Here is a 17,849-nt window from a genome sequence, read left to right on the forward strand (position 1 = left end):
GAGAATATCAGAAGCCAGTAAGCCCATGCAAAAGTGCTTAACATCACTACACACAGGGGGAAATGCAAATTAAAACCAGAAAGGCGTAGTGTGTCAGGGCACAGCAGTGGAACAGCTGAGACTTAGGACCGTAGCTCAGTCTAGGCAAAGACACAGGGGGACCAGGACGTACCACTCTGTCCCTAGGACACTTTGGAAGACGTTTTGGCCGTTACGTATACACCTGTTACGCTTCTAAATATTTACCTGAGATAAATGAAACACGTGTTAAAAAAAAAAAGATTTGTGCAAGAATGTTTAGAGACATTTCATTCATTACAGCTCAAAATTAGAAACATCCCGCATGCACATCAGCAGAAGAATGGATAAGTGAATTGTGTTACATTTACATGAGGGGTAACAATCAGCAACCACAACGCCTGAGGGACTATGGATGAAACTCTAAAACATTATAGTAAGAAAATAAAAATCTGGGCACAGAAGAGCAGGTGGGAAGTACTTTCATTTCTATGCAGTTCCCAAACAGGCTGACCACTCTCTGGGGAAAGAAGTCAGGTGGCGGCCTGGAAGAGTGAGCGTGCGCAGTCGTGGCCCCCCAGGGGCACTGGGTTCTCGGGTTTGTTTTTGCTCATTTCATGGAGTTGGAAGCTCAAATATCTTAGAAGGCTCTGCGGTGGTAATAGGAAGAGTCACCGCCTGAAAGGTGGAGCCCCTTGGAGACACCCTCAGACTCCCGTCAAGACTGCTCATGCCTGGAAACCAGGGGAACTGGCGGGGATGGGGGTGGAAGTGAGAACCACAGCAGGTGCCCAGAGAACTGGAGCACGCCTGCCACGCCTGTGACACAAGACTCTGCTTACTCATGAGGGCGGCAGGAGGGGCTGTGGAACCTGGTTCGTAAGTGTGGTGATTGCCTTTACAAGCTGTTTTGTTTCTAAATGATGTATGAAGCAATTTTACTAAGTGAGATGAATTTTTTTATTTTTTTTATTTTAGAGAGATTGTGAGCACGGGAGACAGAGAGAGAATCCCAAGCAGGCTCTGTGCTCAATCCCACGACCCTGGAATCCTGACCTGAGCCGAAATCAAGGGTCAGACGCTTAATGGACTGAGCCGCCAGGCGCCCCGGTAAGAGGAAAATTTTAGAAAGTCCTCTGGTGCTTGAGCACATGTCAGTTACCTGGAGAGTGTGTTCATGTGATGTAACGTGTTTGCTGGAACTTTTACTCAACCGGAATTGCTAAAATATCTAAGCATTCGATCTTCTGCTCTGCCTCCTTAAAAGCACTAAATATTTCACAGTTTAGGTTATTTTTAAAAGTTCCGTAAGTTGAGCACTTTGGTTCGTCCCTCATTTCAACAATTTAAAGTGAGGTTTTGAACAACACATCTCTGCTTTGTCGGCCACACTCGTGCCCACGTCTAGCACAGCTCAGCTCTCTCAGACAGTCGTGTCCCTGGACAAGAAGGTGACAGTTGGAAGCCACAGAACTCTGCTGGTGCCTCTGGGCTACAAACCTCAGCCCCTCCAAAGTCCCTTTCTTAGGGTTTCTTTTTGCCAAAATGCACTCTGACAGATGGCCTCCCTCAAGCCTGACCCACTTTCCTTCCTAGCCGTATATTGTGATCAGATACAGGTATGTCTTTAATGGATGTTACTTCTTTCTAAACACAAACACAAATCAGTTTGAACAGGTGGGTTACCCTGGGAAGCAAAAAAATAATTAACCTCTATGCGGGCAGGAGAAAAGGAGTAACATCTTGGGGGAAAGGCAAAGGATTTTTCTCAGAGTTTCAGGAACATGTATTTTAAAACACTGTTTTCAAGCTGCTGTTCCATGAACGACACAAGGGAGGTCAGGCAACATTAACACAAAGGAGATCCTGGGTCTGCATGGGGTTTTGTGGCACACAAGGAGGTCTGATTCTCACAAGAAGATGGAGACCCCTTTTGGAATTTCCCGATAGGGAGCAGTCGTGAGTGGTCTTGAACGGGTCCAGTAAGCAGGCGGCCAGCATGGAGTAAGTCGCTTGTTCGCCATGTGGGCTGAACTATGACTTTCCCCCAAATCCACATTGGAGCCCTGAATCCAGGGACTCAGGGTGTGACTGTGTTCGGAGACAGGGTCCTCAAAGAGGGGCTGGAGGTGAAACGAGGTCACTAGGGTGGCCCCAATCCAATCACAGACACGCACAGAGGGATGACCAGGTGGGGACATGGGGAAGGAACGGCATCTACACGCCCAGGAGAGAGGCCTCAGATAAACCAGTCCTGCCCACGCCCGGATCTCACACTCCCTGCCTTCAGCATGTGGGACAGTGAATATCTGCTGTATAGCTGCCTGGTCTGTGGTCCTTTGTTACAGCCTGAGCTGACTAATACCTTCACTCGACAAATCTTTGTTGAATGCAAATAGTTGCACACCTAATCCATGATTTCAAACTCCCAACGCCAAGAAGGAATCATGCACAGAGACCTCGCCTGGCCAGGGGAATCTACAACCTCAGGGACCTCGCCTGGCCAGGGAGCATCTAGAATGCCAGGGACCTCACCTGGCCGGGGAGGGGATCTAGAACATCAGGGACCTCGCCTGGCCGGGGGGGGGGGGGTGGAATCTAGAATGTCAGGGACCTCGCCTGGCTGGGGGGGATCTAGAACGTCAGGGACCTCACCTGGCTGGGGGGGGGTGGTCTAGAACATCAGGGACATTGCCTGGCAGGCAGGGGGATCTAGAACGTCAGGGACCTCGCCTGGCTGGGGGGGGGGTAGATCTAGAACGTCAGGGACCTTGCCTGGCAGGGGGGCATCTAGAATGTCAGGGACTTCGCCTGGCCGGGGAGGGGATCTAGAACATCAGGGACCTCGCCTGGCCGGGGGGGGGGGGGAATCTAGAATGTCAGGGACCTCGCCTGGCTGGGGGGGATCTAGAACGTCAGGGACCTCACCTGGCTGGGGGGGGGTGGTCTAGAACATCAGGGACATTGCCTGGCAGGCAGGGGGATCTAGAACGTCAGGGACCTCGCCTGGCTGGGGGGGGGGAGATCTAGAATGTCAGGGACCTCACCTGGCTGGGGGGGGTGGTCTAGAACATCAGGGGCATTGCCTGGCAGGCAGGGGGATCTAGAACGTCAGGGACCTCGCCTGGCTGGTGGGGGGGAGATCTAGAACGTCAGGGACCTTGCCTGGCAGGGGGGCATCTAGAATGTCAGGGACTTTGCCTGGCCGGAGGTGGGGATCTAGAACGTCAGGGACCTCGCCTGGCCGGGGGGGGGGTGTCTAGAACATCAGGGACTTTGCCTGGTGGGGGGGGGATCTAGAACATCAGGGGAACCTCACCTGGCCGGGGGGGATCTAGAACGTCAGGGACCTTGCCTGGCTGGGGGGGGATCTAGAATGTCAGGGACCTCACCTGGCTGGGGGTGGTGGTCTAGAACATCAGGGACCTTGCCTGGCCGGGAGGGGGGATCTAGAACGTCAGGGACCTTGCCTGGCGGGGGGGGGGTCTAGAATGTCAGGGACCTCACCTGGCTGGGGGGGGTGGTCTAGAACATCAGGGACATTGCCTGGCAGGCAGGGGGATCTAGAACGTCAAGGACCTCGCCTGGCTGGGGGGGGGGAGATCTAGAACATCAGGGACCTTGCCTGGTAGGGGGGCATCTAGAATTCTAGAATGTCAGGGACTTCGCCTGGCTGGGGGGGATCTAGAACATCAGGGACCTTGCCTGGCCGGAGGTGGGGATCTAGAACGTCAGGGACCTCGCCTGGCCGGTGGGGGGGGGGGTGTCTAGAACATCAGGGACTTTGCCTGGCGGGGGGGGGGATCTAGAACATCAGGGGAGGCATCCTTCAGGAGGTGACTGCTTAGCTGAGACCTAATAGGTAATAGTAAGTTTCCCATTTATTGAACTGGGAGGTCTGCTCCAGAACCGAGATATTCCTGCTGGAAGGGTGAGAATGGGACTGTGCACTTTAGGGAGGGAAGACCACCCCACCCAGAAGGAGCGGTGTGTGCAAAGGCTCTGAGTCAGTGCACCAGGCTCTCAGTTCAGCCTCTGAAGCTTGGCAGCTGTGTCTGGGTGCCTCCCCATTACCATGGACTTGGGGCCTTGATTCTGTATTGAGGGCCACAGGGGATCAGAGGGCAGCACACATGAGACTTCATGTGGGAGAGCCACCACTGAGGGACACTGGTCCCCTGGGAGGGTCACCACTGAGGACACGGTGGTCCCTGGGAGAGCCACCACTGAGGGACACTGGTCCCCTGGGAGGGTCACCGCTGAGGACACGGTGGTCCCTGGGAGAGCCACCACTGAGGACACAGTGGCCATTTTGACAGAGGTTCCTTCCCTCCCCTCCCCCGGATGGGCTCAGAATGGGTTCTGCGATGGTGAACTTCAGTCGGGACAGGATGGGTCTCTCGGGTGGGAAATGAGCATGGAGTTGAGGCTCTGCTTGGGATTTGCTGAGGGATTGGGGGGCAGAGCATGATAGTCCTTCTGTGTTTATAGCACGGAGTTGCAACTTCCAGTGAGCCAGTGGACCCTGCCTGGGCCCCAGTGCTTTCCCAGGAGGGCTCTGTGCGGGTGCTGGGTGTGCGCGGGGAATGGGCGACTGGGGAGCGGGAGCGCTCCCCTCCCCCTGGGACTCCAAGGACGTCGGGGGACACATGACCCCCATCTTCCTTCGCGAAGCCCCCAGATTTCTCAGGCAGCAAGCCCTAAGTGAAGGGCGCCTGAGCCCCAGCACCCCGCCTGCACCTGCAAAAGCGTGACTGTGGCTCCTGGAGCTCGAGCCCCGCCCTCGAGGTCCCGCACGGATGCCTCCCGAGACAGGCTCCCTGGGTGACGGTGACAGCACCGACGCAGGACATATCCCGGGAGGGGGAGGGGGGATCCTGATCAGGCCTCGACCGTGGCCCTACGACAGTCTCGGGGCCATGCAGACACTTTGGGCGTCACGCGAGCTGCACTCCACCACCCGGCGAATTTTTGTAAGCCGTGGAAAGCAAACATGCTGGCACCAGATTGCGGTGAGCAGAGAGCAGGCAAAGACAGATGGTCTGACAACTGATTGACGGACGAGAAGGTGACTCTAGTTAAGTTTTAAATGCGCACACGTAAAGGTGTGGGTTCACACTTCACTTTGACTCGAGCCCTCCCAATTATCCGGCTTGCAGTCTAGACGCTGGCTCCATTCCAGGCTCCGCCTGCAGGCGGCCGTGACATCATTCTCCGAGTCAGTGTGGTGCCTCCACTAGGGGCTCCCCGTCCTTCCGGCCAGGACAGCAGTCTGTGAGGACGACAAGAGGTTTCAGACCTAACGGCCGTCCAGCCTGGATGCGGTCCTCACTGCCATCCCCGTTTGCAGCAGAAGGTCCGCGCCAGTAATGGGTCTCGGCGGGCGGGGGGCAAAGCCACGGTTCAGCTGGGACTCTGAGGCCGTTTCAGACTGCGCTTCTCCCAGAAGGTTTTCTTTCTGTTGCAACCAGCGAGGTCAAAGTTCATCAGAGCCCCCCCCCCCCACCCGCCCCCATCCCATCAAGGTCACAGTTCATCTGAGCTCCTCCCACTCCATCAGCAGATGGTGACCGGACTGGCTCTGAGGAGCAGTGAGTATACGAGAGGGTCTACAAGACACGGTCGGACTGTGATCCCGGCCAGGAATTCTAGGAGAGAATTATCTTGAGGCTGGAAATTCTCACCAATGCAAGTAACCCCACAGACCTGATAGGCACCCGGGGGGCTGTAGTTAGGGAGCCGTGGGTACAACGAGAGTATAACACTCCGCAAATAAGCGCGAATCCCGCGCTGTCTGGATTTCTTGCCCCTAGAGACACGCCGCCCCCAAAGTCCTTCGGTGTGGTCGGTTCCTTACAGCTCCTTGGGCTTCCTTCCTTAGCATCCTGGTTTCTTTGGAGACATGCGAAACCAAAATGCTTCTATTTTGCAGTTTTACATCCTATTCTTCCGTTTTTTATGAAAAGACCTCCCGTGTTAGTTTCCTCTGGCCCAGACCATCCTTCACCCGTTCTCACCTCGCGCCGCCCTTCCTGCAGTAGAGGCTTCAACCCTCAACCGTTGCTTCTGTGAGTGAGTGAAAGCTTCACCAGCGTCCGTCTCTGACTCAAGGTCACCGGATTCCCTGAGCACCAAACAGCACATCTGTCGGGTGATAACCACGACTCTACAGAAACACCATGAGTGGCATATTTGTGTTGGTTAATTGTATGGGTTACCTTGAATGGGCCCTGGGCGCCTGGATATGTGGCCACACACGATTCTGATGCATCTGTGAGGGAGTTTCTGGTCGAGACCAGAATTCGAATCGGAGGACTGAGTCGAGCAGAGAACTCCGGCTGAGGTGGGCCTCACCCAATCAGTTGAGGACTTGCACAGACAGAAAGGTGGAGAAGGGAGGGGGATTCTCACTCTTCCAACTCTTGGTTCATGGGCCTTCACATATGGACTGGGGTCTCGGAACCTGTAGCGCCAGCTCCCCTGGGTCACGGACCTTCCAGCCGTTTATCATCTTCCTGCTCTCCAGCTTGCAGGTGACAGACGGTGGTGGGGGGTGGGGCTCTGCACGCTCCGTGATGAGGGAGCCGGCGCCTTGTAATCTCTGTTACTCTGCTGGCTTCCTCTCTCAGGACTCTAATGTGGCACTCGCGCCCCTGTGGCATGGCTACTTTATATACACACCCACGGCGCAGCAGAGCCCGGGTGACCGAACCTGTGGCCTCTTCTCCCTTCCCCGCCTGAAAGTCAGCTGCGTCCAGATCAGGGAGCTTGTGCGGGGCAGGCGTGCCCTTGCCAGCATGCTGTCCGAGGCCGCGTGTGACGGCCAGCGTCCCCGCAGTCCCTCCATGCGTGCTCTCCCACCTGAGCGGGGGCTCTGGGCTCGGAGCGGCATCCCTGAGGGTTTCCGCTGCGGTCCCAGGCGGTCCCAGGCGGTCCGGTCTGCCCAGCGTGACTGTCAGCAACTTGTGCTCGCCGACAGGGGTCGTGGCTCGCGTGGGCTGCAGCGGGCGTCCCGCGCTCAGACGGAGATCTCATTTGCAGGCGGGTGGCCCGAAGGCGTTCTCCTCCTCCAACCCCGCCCGACTCCCTTGTGACGCGTTGGCCGCGTTTCCCACTTCCGGCGGGCACTGTGCCGGATTGCTGTAGACGCGTCTGAGTCCCTCTGCTCCAGACGCTGTGAGCGTCTCCCGTCAAATCTAGCATTTCCGGTGTTCATCGCCCCCGCGCTCGATCCCTTCCGCCTGGGGTTCCAACGGGAAGTCCGAGTCACGGGACTCACCTGCTTCCTCACGTGGTGACCTGGCGCCCTGCTTTCCCAGTGTGCCCCTGGCCGCTGTCGCGTCCGCACCCCTGCTCTCAGCCCGCCCGCGCCCTTCCCGGGTTTCGGCGCTGATCCCCCATCGGTCTGTCCTTCCAACGGTTGCCTGAGCTACTCTCCTCATGGGGTCCTGCAGGGTCCGGCAGGGAGGAGGGAGCACAGAGGCTCTTGGTCTCTGCTGGTCTGAACGTCTGGCGTGTGGCAGGGGCGGGGGAGGTGAGAGTGTCAGGTGCCCGGTGGGCAGGAGAGGAGCCACCAGCCCCCAGGGCTCCGTTTCCCAAGCATGTGAGCTGGTGGTACCTCCAAGGGTCAGGGCCCCCCAGGACAGTGACAGTCTGCAGAGATCACCACACAGGGCTTCCAAGGGGATGGAGCTCATGGAAGGAAGGACTTTCATTCTTTAAGACGAATAGTCCTCTCCGAGCCCCGCCTCAGAGGCCCCCAGGGCAGCAGATGATGCTGCCCTGAACGTGAAGTTTGACACGGAGGCTGGACTCTATGCCGCCGTGAGTGACCGTGAGACCCTAGATGTCTCTCATGTGCGTGATGCTCTTTGAAGGACCTGACTGTGCCTCGTTAGTCATGGGTGTTCTGGTGGTTGTTGGAGGAGAGAGTGGAGAGGTCACTGCCCATCCCAGTCACCGCCCCATCCTTACGGTCTTTCCTGTGACAGGATTCCCTCCGGTGTTCACTGCCCACACCTCATGCTGGGCTGTCCCCACGTGTCTGCCTTTGCTCCGTGTTTGTCTCACCAGATGGACCACTAGCCCCGCGGGTGTGCAGGCTGCCTGCTCAGGGTGTCTGGGTCCCAGCCCACTACCAGCTGGGGGATTGGCCCCGTTGCCTGGCCTCCCCAGGTCTCCACTCCCTCATCTCTGAAATGCAGTCACCCCCTACGTCAGGGGTGTGGGTCAGATTTAAGTGAGATGTATGGGTGACACACACATCCTGACAAGGGACACGTACCCAATACAGGTCAGCAGTGACTGGTTCAAACACGATGATGAAGTCAGAACAATCTAGGACGCAAGCAATTTCTTGATCTTACTAGGCTGTCAGGAGATGCTTGGTGACTCCTGCATTCCTCAAGTCAACTAGATCTAGCGTTGTTTTTATTTTGTTTTCTTACATTATTTTTATTATTTAAGGTGCTGAAGCGAGTTCATTCGAGAGCAAGAAATGAGACATCACGGAAGCTCCTGGCAGGGCCCCCTGTCCTCCGCTGACTTTGTTAAGTCCCACTGTCAACAACAGTAATGTCTTCAATGCTGTTTGAAATTTGGCTAATTTCTCATCTCTTCTATGAGTTAGATATTCTAATAACCGAGAATAGAACACTGATTACATAAGCAGTTGTTTAGAGAGCAGGTCAAAGTGTTGGTATCTGAATTTGCAAGTCTAAATTTAATTATTTCCCTTTAGAAGGGAGCTCGTGGCTGATGTATGTAAATTTCCAAGCTAATAGCTCGTCTGTTCGTGCAGCATGCCCAAGGCTGACCTGAACCCATGGTACCCAAGTGGTTCTCTGCTGTTCTGATGAGTGGTTACCTATGATGCTCACACATGGTGGGGGCCTGAGGCAAGTGCTGTCCTGAAAAGTCAAGGCTCCTCAGACCCAGACTGGCATTCGTTGACTCCATTTGCTCAGTCAACAAAGGGTCATGGAGAACATACTATGCTCCAAAGCCTAGGACACCCCTGGAACACTCTAGAACAGTCTAGAACTTCCTTTCCTTTCCTTTCTTTTCCTTTCCTTTCCTTTCCTTTTTCTTTTTTTAAGCTTATTTATTTGTTTTGAGAAAAAGTGAGAGAGAGAACCCCAAGCAGGCTCCAAGCTGTCAGTGCACAGCCTGATGTGGGGCTCAAACTCACGAACCGTGAGATCACAACCTGAGCTGAAATCAAGAGTGGGACGCTTCACTGACTGAGCCACCTGGGCGCCCCTCTTGCTCTATTTTCTGTGCAGACTGTATCACATCTTCAGTGCTATTTGTCACGCCTGTTTAATTGGCCCTCTCTCCCGACTAGACGCGGAATCACATGGGTAGACGGTGTACCTGCTTTCACGATAAGACCCTGCAGTTTGCAGACCAACCCATTGGTCTGCAGGATGGGTGGGTGCTAGTCACACATCAGCGATGTCCTTTCCCCTGGCCACTGTTTTCCTTACACGGCGCCATTTCCCTCCTTGCTGACTGAACTCCAGTCGGTGTTCAGGCTCATCCGGCCCTGCTGCTGACGTCTCGGCCTCTTCACCCCCTTGTCGCTCACTAACGCTCAGTTGTGCCGTGCGGGTACTCTTAAGCCCCACCCCCACGTGTTCAGGGGCTCTGTGGTCCTGCTGGGAGGTGCATCAGCCCACACACGCCGTCACCGAGAAAGCCGGGGCGCGGCCAACCGGGGAAGGCGTACCCATGTCCTAGATCAGGACCATAAGTGACCCTTAGAGACGGAGTAGGTGGGTGCTGTCGCCAGGGTGTGCAGTTCAGGGTGGCCTGGCAGGGGCCCGTGCAGGCAGTCCACGGGACCAGGCCCCACGCAGCCTGTCCCAGGAGGGACTTTCCCGTCTGGTTCCGGTTGGCCCTGATGCACGTGGAGGAAGAGGAGCCAGCGCTTAGCTGTTCAGGGAAGAGGAGAAAATTCTGGAAGAGCGAGGGCGGTGTGTGGCGGGCAGAGATGAGGAAGCCAAACAGAGGACGGCTTGACGCGGGCTCTGGGTGCTGCCCTGGCCCCAGGCCTCCCCTTCCTGCCAGAGGGAGCGAGCAGATCTCGTGTCGCGTGCGCGGGCACTTGAGGAGACCGCGTGGGAGGCCGTGCCTGCATCGGGCTCCGTCGGAGGGGAAGGCGTTCGCAGGGCGAGGCGCGCTGCCTTGTGAAGTACGAGCTTCTGATTACTTGTGCTGAACTGCAAGGCGAGTAGAAAGTGGTGTGGTGGATGGATTTTCTATGAGATGGGCAACGTGTGTGTTGTTCTCTATTAGATTCCATGAAAATCAATCTGCAACCTAGTTCAGCCTGGTAAAATTAGATCTAAAACTATTTAATTTTGTTTCAGGAGTGTTTTTCCCATCTGATGCCTAGCCTGAGGACACACAGTGATAAAATACCTTGAGTTATTACCAGCTCTGTGCGCCTCTGTCTGGGTGAGACTCACACAGTGTTATGTATTCGCTCCGTACCGCTGCTCCAGAGCCCGGGATAAAATGCAAGCCTTCCCCGTTACTGAGAGCCTCGTTTTTTATGCTCCTCTTTTGCATTCCACATGGTTCGGTAATAAGAAGTGGCAAATGGATGTTTTTAATTTGCCTGAGAGTGTGTTTTTGTGTGTTTGGGGTCAGACCGGCTAAATGGCTGAGCGCTCTGAGCGGGGAGTGTTTGGGGGAGGCCGCACTCTGGCCGGGCCGGCCCTTAAAGATGGGGGTGAGGGAGGATTTTGAGTTGCTGCTGCTTGGACCAGAATCTTCTCCACTTGGGGGCTCTGGTAAGAAGGGAATAATCAGAGGGTTCCAAGAACACCTCGTCAGGGCACCAAGCATGACAACAGACACCCGTGTTTGCCGATGCTAATGTTAAAACCAGTGTTACACTTTGCTAGGATCCCGTCCCTTCCCAGGGCTTCTGCGTCTCCCTGGCCTGCTCAGCTGACCCCGCTCTCCCAGTCACAAGAGACCCCGGGATGCGAGGCGCCTACGAGGGTTGGAGGGAAGCAGGCGTGGGGGCCAGCTGTGGGTGGACTTTCCAGTGAGGCATGGTGAGGCACACAGAGGTGTGAAAAGCAGGGACAAGTCACACCGTGCCCCGTGGAGCGTTGGGGCCTTGGCTCGAATGGGCGGGGCTGTGGGAGGCGCTACGGTGCCGGCTACATGGCAGTGACGCAGGGCTTGGTTTTACTCCCCATCCAGACAGACTTCAGTACCACACGTGGCCCCTCACTGCATCATCCCTGGTCTTTCAGGGGTGCTGTGGGGTGCAGCGTGGCCCTCTCGGCTTTCCTCTTCTCTGGTAGGAAAGTCAGGTGCAGGGCGGTGGGGTGAGTGACCACGAAGGTGGGCGTGTGGCTCCCACGGCCCCCACCGCTCAGCTGTGTTGGTAAGACCAGGCTGAATTAAAGTACTCAGATGGGTTTGTCATGGCCAAGAAGTATTTGCATAAGCAAATACACTTGAGGAATGCCGAGTTCTATGAAACTGAGCACATCTCTCTACCGAAGGGCTTCCGGGGGCTTATAACGCACAGTCTGCTAATGTGACTTGAAAATCTTCACAATGGAGTGGGCAAACAGCACTTCTCATGACCTTGGAGCGTGTTTTTCAGGAGCATCTCATGGAACTTCTGTTCCACGAGATGTGACTGGAGAAATGCTGACAGATGGGGCTCTGGAAGGCCTCGCCTGATGTCTCGGGCACAGCCCTGCGGGCATTTCCGACGTGGTGCAGTGGAAAATCTCCAGTCAGCTGTGGATCTCTGGGATACAGGCTGGGGGTGGGGGAGGCTGCCTGACTCTGTCTGACGCAAAAGTCCGTGCACGCGTGCACAGGTCTGGCCTCGTCAGGGGTGTATCTAAGGTCTGATTTTTGAGTGGTTCGCTCATCGGCAGTCACTCGGGGAGTATTTGTGAAAAGCCTACTGTGTGTAAGCACTGTCCTTGCACTGGGGGTCAGCAAAGAACAGGATAATGTCCTTCCTCTGCCCCAGGGACTCACACGCCGGCCTGTATAAGCTCAGAATGTATCTCCCTTAGCCCCTTGCACTGCAGATTCTGCCCCAAGGGTAAGTACCCACACACACCTGAAAAATTATTCTACCACCTTTGCGTCCAGCACATCTGACCATCGAGCGAAGTGTCATATCACCACTGGTGTCATGGCACAGTATCGGCTTCTCTGTCCCCCTGTGAGAGAAGGACCTTGTCTGGGCCGCCACCCCCCGCCTGTTCTGATGATGTGGGAACCCCAGACCTGGGGCAGGGGGAATAATTGTGGGGCGTGGCTACTATCCTTGAAATTGTGATTTTTGGGTTTTTCGTCTTCTCTTTCAAAGTTTATTTACTTATTTTGAGAGAGAGAGAGGGAGAGAGACAGAGAGCGTGGGGGAGAGAGAGGGAGAGAATCCCCAGCAGGCTCCTTGCTGTCAGCGCAGAGCCTGACTCGGGGCTTGAACCCACAAATGATGAGATCCTGACCTGAGCTGAAATCAAGAGTTGGATGCTTACCCAAAGAGCCACCCAGGTGCCCAGTGATTTTGTTTTAACAGGACTTTTTGCTGCCGCTGCCCCACGTTCACCTGCAGACCGTGCCTGCCGGAGTGAACAGGCTGGGACTGCTGACACGGGAAGCTGGTCTGAGAACCCAGAGCAGCACAGAATTGCAAGAGTCCCACACACACCCTCATCAGAGCCGCTGTCACACTGTCTGTCACAGAGGTGGCCTTGGGCCCGGCTCACGCGGCCCCTTGTGCGCTGGCTCACAGCTGTGTCACTGGGAACACTTGTGGGGTTGCTGACTCAGTGCTCACGGGGAGCAGTGTTTTACCCCCGCTGTCACGAGTAGGGGTGTGGTCATGCTCGGGGCTCAGAGAACCAGGGCACAGTCCTCTTCTCCAAAGCTTGGAAGCCCAGCTGGTCTGGGAGGAGGAGTACTTTTAGCCAAAGGGCTCATGCCCCGTCAGTGTCTCCTGATGACAAGTTCCCGAGTGCCCTACCTCTTGTTTAATTAAAACGTAAGGTTTGTCGCCCCAAAGGAGAGAATGGGAGGCAAATCCTTTCTTTGAACTGAGGAAAGTGTTTCCAAAAACTGCCTTTGAGGCTCGACCGTGCAGAGGGCCACCGCACGGAGGGGCTGTGTTTGAAGGGTTCGTGTGCAGAGAGCTCGGCTGGAGAGACTTCCTGGGGGCCTGTCAAGCTTCTGGGCTCACGCTTCTCAATGTGTCTCAGAGGCCCTGCCTGGCTGTGACGCGCATCAGCAGCGATAATGGGGGCCGTGCATCTGGGTCCCCGGGCGGGGAGCTGTCAGTCTGCCCTCGAGTGTCTGGCTGGCCAGGAGCTCTGCAAAATGGAGCCGCTCATTTGCTGGCTGTCACCGCTCTGCTGGCGTTCCACGGTGTCCCCAGTGCCCGCCGGGTCAGAGCGGGCCGCGCCGCAGAGAGCGCCGTGTGGGGGCACATGGGGAGCACTGAGTCCGGCCCCGATGCCCGTGCGTTTAGTGAAAACACATCCTGCCATAACTCACAATCCGTACGTCAGGTGCGCACAGGGCAGGGCTTGGGGGGCAGTAATGCAGGCACCTCCCAGGCGTTACTGTGGATCGCGGGGTCGCGGCTCTGGGGTCAAGACCGCCTTGCATCGCTTCACTGAAATCCGTGGACCCAAGACCCCAAAGGCAAAGCGATGAGTGGTTGTTCTGAAGTCCTTGAAATGAAAGCTGGAACGAGAGATGTTAGGGCCATCTTTCTGGATCTTTCTCGTCTCTCGGAAGTACCGGGCTTACTTTATTGCTTCTTTTACTTTAAACGGTTTAAGAATGCGGGGTTGTGTAAACAGCACAATGTTCTTCTCTTTTTGTCCAAATTAAATCTCGGTCTCAGAAGCTTCATAGCTAAGACTCCTGGCGTCGGGGCCGAGTAGGGGGTGCTGAGCCTGCACCCTGTCCCTTTAGTCCCTCGGGGAGCGCTCACACCCCTCCTGCTCAGAGCCTGGGGGTGCCCTGGGCACCGTAGGAGCTGAGGAGGCCAGGGGGGGAGCCCATGTCAGGATGCACACTGCACGATCCTCACACGCTTGGTCCCTGCGACAGGCTCGCATCAACAACAGCGAGTGTTTGCTGTGTGTGGACTGTGTCAGGCACACAGTGGAAAGAAAGCATCAGTGTTCATGCATTTCCTCAACTAGCGCCCATGACGGTCTTGAGACAGCTATCACCAGTAAGGAAACCGAGGCACGGAGGAAGTGCGCATTGGCTCACGTTCAGGCTGGCTGGCACGCAGGCCTGCGCGGAACAGCATGGACATCTGTGGCCAGGCTGCCGCGAGTCAGAGAATCTGGGGAGATGCACCGCCATGCACCCACAGCAGGCTGCCGCCTCCGAGAAGCCAGAGCGTTCACCCTCCTGCTTACAGACGTCGATGATAATTGTACTTTTCAAAACGGCCTGCCCTGATACGGGCACAGGCTTTTATCTGGATGAACAGACGGGTGTGGCCCAGAGCTGGGCGCCGGCCGGGTCTCAGGCCGATTGCCCAGCGAGTATCCCTGCCTTTGACATGTCAGCCCTCCTTCCGTGGCTGGAACACAGAGCTGGTGGACACATGTTGCCCTCAGGACACTGCGGCCCGACCAGCCTTCACTCAGACCCGCAGGTTCGAGCACAGCCACACGGACGGAGAAGGGAGCAGATAGCGGACGCACCCTTGGCAGCTGAGGTGAGGACAGCAGAGGGCGATCGGAATTGACGGCGGCCATCTTCCAACGGGACCCCTTTCTTCTGAATCTGCACGGAGGAGATTCAGCCCCCCTGCACGGACTCTGTGACTTCCTGTAAGTAAACATGGCCTCGACTTCCCCCGTGGCTTCCCCCGTGGACTGAAGTGTCTTTCAAACTCTGGAGAAACTCTCGGACAGTTGACATGGCTGCTGGGAATGAAGGGCCATGTCCGGTGTTTCCGGGCTGCCAGGCGCAGAGACAACGCGCCTGGAAGGGTACCAGCTGCCAGCACCGCGGCTGGTGTCGCCGGTGTGTCTGAGCTTCAGTGGGAGCCACCCTGGGCGTGGTCCCGTGAACAGAGGATTCGGGAAGTGTGGTGGGAGGCTGTGGGGAGCCGTGTGGAATAGGGAGGGAGCCCACGCCCTGCGGAGAGGCCGCCCTGGAGGATCCCCAGACCTGCGAGCTGTGAGGCCCGTCCTCCTTGCTGCTGTGGGCACCGCAGAGCCCTCGGGATTACGACCTCACCTTAAATTAAACGTGTTGTTTTACACCAGCACTTTCACAGCCCACTAAGTACGCTTACCGGCCCTGAGCCCCGCCAGGGGCCGGCCCACCCCCGACCCACTTGCACCAGCCTGGCTGGAAGGCCTCTCGCCCTCCGCACCTGCCCTGTCCCTCTGTCCTCTGCAGGTGCCCCCAGAAGGAGAGCCACTTCTGGACATCTAGGCGGAGTTCACGGCTATTTGTGAGGAGGCCATGTGTGGCTGAGGGACCAGCCCCGCTCCGTAGCCCTGCCAGCACGGAAGGACGGAGCCGTACTTGGGGCTGGGAAGGGGCAGGGGAGCCACCGAGCCCAAGTCCCCAAGGCCGAGGCCTGGCCTTCTGGTTGAACCACTGAAGTCCCGGCTGGCGCTGTCCTGCCCTCCTGCAGGGTGTTCACGGGGCCTGTGAGGAGTCAGTGTCCTGGTGGGGGTGCACGCAGCCTCAATCCAGACCCCCCAAAATAACCAAGCGGGCGGCGGCCCGTCCCTTCCTTCACGGACAGATGTCAGGGTCAGTGCAGAACTAGGCCGTCGAATGCTCGTCTCCGGCCTACAACCACCTGTCCTGCAGTTGAGTGATGGCGGGTAGGCGGGGCCATGGATGGGTTGCTGGTGGAGGATAGACAGGTGGATAGACCCTGTACCTTGTCAGAGTTGTGGACTGTATCTGGGAATGTGGAGACCTGCCAGGTGAGAAGTCAGTCACTGTTTTTTTGGTGCGCTTGCTTATGTGTCAGAAAATGATAGTATGATTGGATTTCTCCATTTCATCAAGTTGGCTTTGTGCATATCAGCTAACTGCCTTAATATAATGGATTAGCTGTTTATTTAAAATTAAAAGTAATAGGGGCGCCTGGGTGGCTCAGTTGGTTAAGCGTCCAACCTTGGATCAGGTCGTGATCTCACGGTTCATGGGTTCGAGCCCCACACTGGGCTCTGTGCTGACAGCTGGGAGCCTGGAGCCTGCTTCGGATTCTGCGTCTTCCTCTCTCTCTGCCCCTCCCCTGCTCGTGCTCTGTCTCTCTCACTCAAAAAATAAATATATGTTAAAAAATTGTTTAAATTAAAGGTAATACTATAGTTTCTAGTAAGGATAAAACTCAATTAGGAGGTTATTTGCTTGATTCAGTTGACCAAAGGGTCAAAAGAAAGTAATTGTCAGTTTGGTGAAGAGTCATGTCTTTCCCAAATGCCACCTCTTCCAGGCAGCCTTCCTGATCAAAGTAAAGCAGTGGCACCTCTTCTGTGAACGTTGTTGGAGCTCATATTATGGTGGCTGGTGCAGGCTATTGTGGTGACGAGGACCCGGATGGCAGTCCCGGTTCTGTCACTTGTCACATGTGTGGTCACAACCTACACAGCAACTGGCCCTGGCCCTCCATCCCTGCTCTCCAAAACAGGCAGGAGCGATAGGGCTGAACTCGAGAGCTGTCTCGAGCAGGTGGGGTTAGCAGTCTGGGAATGTCTAATACCGACTGTCGTTCGGGCAGATCTCGTTTTCCCGCTGCAAGTTCTGAGACACGGCAGCCCGCGGGACACACACGCGTTCCTATGTGCACACAGAACACACACACAGGCATGGACACGTGCGTGTACACGCAGAGATAAGTTGATATACACACGTTTGCACGTAAGATAGTGTTTGCTGAGCAGAAGGTCCTGGAACCACTTACTGCACATGTGAGCTACCGAGCGTCACACTGAGAGCAGCTGGAGGTGAAATCGTTGGGGCCCAGCGGGCATGTGCACATGGCCGTGTTTGCAGAGCGGACGGCCACCATTTCACTGACTTACTCCACAGGCCCGAGTTTTCCAGAGCGCCGGAGACGGGGTGGGGCGGGCAGGCCCAGAGGGGCGAGCACCAGCTGGCAAGTATCGGCCCGTCCTATGGGGGCCACATCCTGTGGGTGTCCCTCTGCTCGCCCGTGTCCCCTCTTTATTTAGCACCAGCCCTGGAGGCCTGAGCCCACTGGCCATGCGGTGTTTACTAGGACAGTCCTGCTGGGAGCCGCCCTTCTCTTTCAGGCTGCCTGGAGGTCCTGCCTCCTTATGGTCAGCCACCCAACCAGGCCCGGAGGGTGGTGTCGAGGGAGAGGGTGGGGCTGTGATGTCCAGGCTGGGGTGAGGAAGTGTGTGGACAGGGATGTGTGGTGTGGACTAGGGCCAGGAAGACTCTGCATTTGTTGTGAGATTTCCAGGCGCTCTGCTACGTGTTCGCACCGTTATCTTATTGTCCCTAAAGTGATGAAGGGCAGATACTCTTAAGAGTCTTCCCGTGATGCCTGAGGTGCTAGGGAGATGTGCTACCAATGGTCACCTCATCGAGATGTCAACGAAACAACTGAAACCACGTGGAAAGAAGGGAAATTGCGCTCAACAGCAACTCTCTGAGGCATCTACCGCCTTGAGTGCGTTAGTTCTGCATGGTGCTCCGCGTAGACTCGAGAATGTTAGTCCGGGGCTGCAAGGGCAGCTGTCGAACGGCACACGGGTCCGAATTGTGTCCTCCCCAGTGCCCAGCTGGTTGTAGGTTGAACAATGTTGATGGAATGG

The 17,849-nt window shown here is 56.2% G+C and overlaps 1 protein-coding gene and 1 long non-coding RNA gene across 3 annotated transcripts in view; one reads left to right on the forward strand and one right to left on the reverse strand.

The window, feature by feature from the left end:
- ADARB2 (adenosine deaminase RNA specific B2 (inactive)) overlaps nucleotides 1-17,849 on the reverse strand; it is a 420,157-nt gene that overhangs the window by 140,648 nt on the left and 261,660 nt on the right. The gene's annotated exons all lie outside the window — the stretch shown is intronic.
- Nucleotides 7,201-8,614, forward strand: LOC132695163 (uncharacterized). Its single transcript, XR_009617777.2, has 2 exons — nucleotides 7,201-7,421; nucleotides 8,485-8,614. It is a non-coding gene; the product is annotated as an uncharacterized LOC132695163 (long non-coding RNA).

This window comes from Panthera onca, chromosome B4, assembly GCF_046562875.1.
Source record: "Panthera onca isolate mPanOnc1 chromosome B4, mPanOnc1 haplotype 2, whole genome shotgun sequence".
NCBI lineage: Eukaryota > Metazoa > Chordata > Mammalia > Carnivora > Felidae > Panthera > Panthera onca.